At 44.2% G+C, this 2500-nt stretch overlaps 2 non-coding genes across 2 annotated transcripts; both read left to right on the forward strand.

Annotated features, from left to right (window-relative positions):
• Nucleotides 1-524: 524 nt before the first annotated feature.
• On the forward strand, nt 525-643 carry LOC125733860 (5S ribosomal RNA). The gene has a single exon (XR_007393193.1). It is a non-coding gene; the product is annotated as a 5S ribosomal RNA (ribosomal RNA).
• Nucleotides 644-1720: 1077 nt separating this feature from the next.
• Nucleotides 1721-1839, forward strand: LOC125736078 (5S ribosomal RNA). Its single transcript, XR_007395361.1, has one exon. It is a non-coding gene; the product is annotated as a 5S ribosomal RNA (ribosomal RNA).
• The last annotated feature ends 661 nt before the right edge of the window (nt 1840-2500 follow it).

Here is a 2500-nt window from a genome sequence, read left to right on the forward strand (position 1 = left end):
GTGAATTTTTAGAGAGAAGAGGCCGTCGATGTTTGAATGTAGAAAATTGTTCTGGCTGCAGCCTGCAGTATGGACTTATTGGTGTGTGTAGCTCCCAGTGTTCTGACAGCGCGACGTTTTGGGGAAGCATGTGATTCAGCAGCTACCAGTGGGCTTCGTGCGGCGGAGATTTTGTGGCTGTTAGCGGAGTTGATAACAGAGGGTCGTTAAGAGAAGCCTGCATGCAGTAGGCAAAGGAGTAATGTTTGCCGGCGGGGGACGTGCGGCGATTAACCTGTGCGGTAGTGAAAAGGAGTTAAAAAGAAGGAAGTGTGCGGATGCGGAAAGAATGGAATAATTGTGGTAGGCTGCCGGCTGAGTAGTTTGGTGAATGTTTGGTGTGGGTCCGGCGCTGCCGATTGGATGGTGGGGCTGCAGTGTGAGTCAGATAAAAAAAATAAAAAACCAGGAGTTGGATCCAATGGGACTAACTGGCATGTATAGACGCGTGTAATGCAAAAGGGCTGTTTTTGGTAGCATCTCTCGCTTACGGCCATACCACCCTGAACACGCCCGATCTCATCTGATCTCGGAAGCTAAGCAGGGTATGGTCTGGTTAGTACTTGGATGGGAGACCACCTGGGAATACCAGGTGCTGTAAGCTTTTCTCATTTTTACTTTATACAGGGGGCGCTCCACTTCACGATTAATTTAAATCTATCACTCCCCTTCCATTTTACTATTTTATATATATATATTTTTTTTCTCTCATTCATAAAGGCAGCTTTTAGAAACCGTTTTACTCTAAATACTTCCTGGTAATTCTAGGTGCTGTAAGCTGTTCGTGCCTTTATTCCACCAGGGCGCGATCTTCTCACAAACTTGAAGACTGTCACTCCCCATTCACGTTTTACAACTTATTGTTAATGATAAAGAGACAGCTTTTTACACACAGTTTTAAACAAAGTACTGATATCATTCCTCTTCAACTGACCGCTTTGTTTTCTATGCAAAAACCACTTTGCCACAGAAGACTCGATATTATTGGCATAGCAAGTTCTGCTCTTCTCCTTTCAAAACTTGCTAAAAGCTGTATTTAAAAGAACAGATTGGCCGGGGTAATTCACACCCTTCAATGCCAGCTTAATGTTTAGGTTAGTGGGAATCACAGAGGAATTAGGGATGGAAACTTCTTTGCTGGTGGTAGAAGCGGTCTGGTGAATTTTTAGAGAGAAGAGGCCGTCGATGTTTGAATGTAGAAAATTGTTCTGGCTGCAGCCTGCAGTATGGACTTATTGGTGTGTGTAGCTCCCAGTGTTCTGACAGCGCGACGTTTTGGGGAAGCATGTGATTCAGCAGCTACCAGTGGGCTTCGTGCGGCGAAGATTTTGTGGCTGTTAGCGGAGTTGATAACAGAGGGTCGTTAAGAGAAGCCTGCATGCAGTAGGCAAAGGAGTAATGTTTGCCGGCGGGGGACGTGCGGCGATTAACCTGTGCGTTAGTGAAAAGGAGTTAAAAAGAAGGAAGTGTGCGGATGCGGAAAGAATGGAATAATTGTGGTAGGCTGCCGGCTGAGTAGTTTGGTGAATGTTTGGTGTGGGTCCGGCGCTGCCGATTGGATGGTGGGGCTGCAGTGTGAGTCAGATAAAAAAAATAAAAAACCAGGAGTTGGATCCAATGGGACTAACTGGCATGTATAGACGCGTGTAATGCAAAAGGGCTGTTTTTGGTAGCATCTCTCGCTTACGGCCATACCACCCTGAACACGCCCGATCTCGTCTGATCTCGGAAGCTAAGCAGGGTAGGGTCTGGTTAGTACTTGGATGGGAGACCACCTGGGAATACCAGGTGCTGTAAGCTTTTCTCACTTTTACTTTATACAGGGGGCGCTCCACTTCACGATTAATTTAAATCTATCACTCCCCTTCCATTTTACTATTTTATATATATTATTTTTTTTTCTCTCATTCATAAAGGCAGCTTTTAGAAACCGTTTTACTCTAAATACTTCCTGGTAATTCTAGGTGCTGTAAGCTGTTCGTGCCTTTATTCCACCAGGGCGCGATCTTCTGACAATCTTGAAGACTGTCACTCCACATTCACGTTTTACAACTTATTGTTAATAATAAAGAGACAGCTTTTTACACACAGTTTTAAACAAAGTACTGATATAATTCCTCTTCAACTCACCACTTTGTTTTCTATGCAAAAACCACTTCGCCACAGAAGACTCGATATTATTGGCATATTATCTGCTCTTCTCCTCCTTTCAAAACTTGCTAAAAGCTGTATTTAAAAGAACAGATTGGCCGGGGTAATTCACACCCTTCAATGCCAGCTTAATGTTTAGGTTAGTTGGAATCACAGAGGAATTAGGGATGGAAACTTCTTTGCTGGTGGTAGAAGCGGTCTGGTGAATTTTTAGAGAGAAGAGGCCGTCGATGTTTGAATGTAGAAAATTGTTCTGGCTGCAGCCTGCAGTATGGACTTATTGGTGTCTGTAGCTCCCAGTGTTCTGACA

The sequence above is a fragment of the Brienomyrus brachyistius genome, chromosome 2, assembly GCF_023856365.1.
Source record: "Brienomyrus brachyistius isolate T26 chromosome 2, BBRACH_0.4, whole genome shotgun sequence".
Taxonomy (NCBI): domain Eukaryota; kingdom Metazoa; phylum Chordata; class Actinopteri; order Osteoglossiformes; family Mormyridae; genus Brienomyrus; species Brienomyrus brachyistius.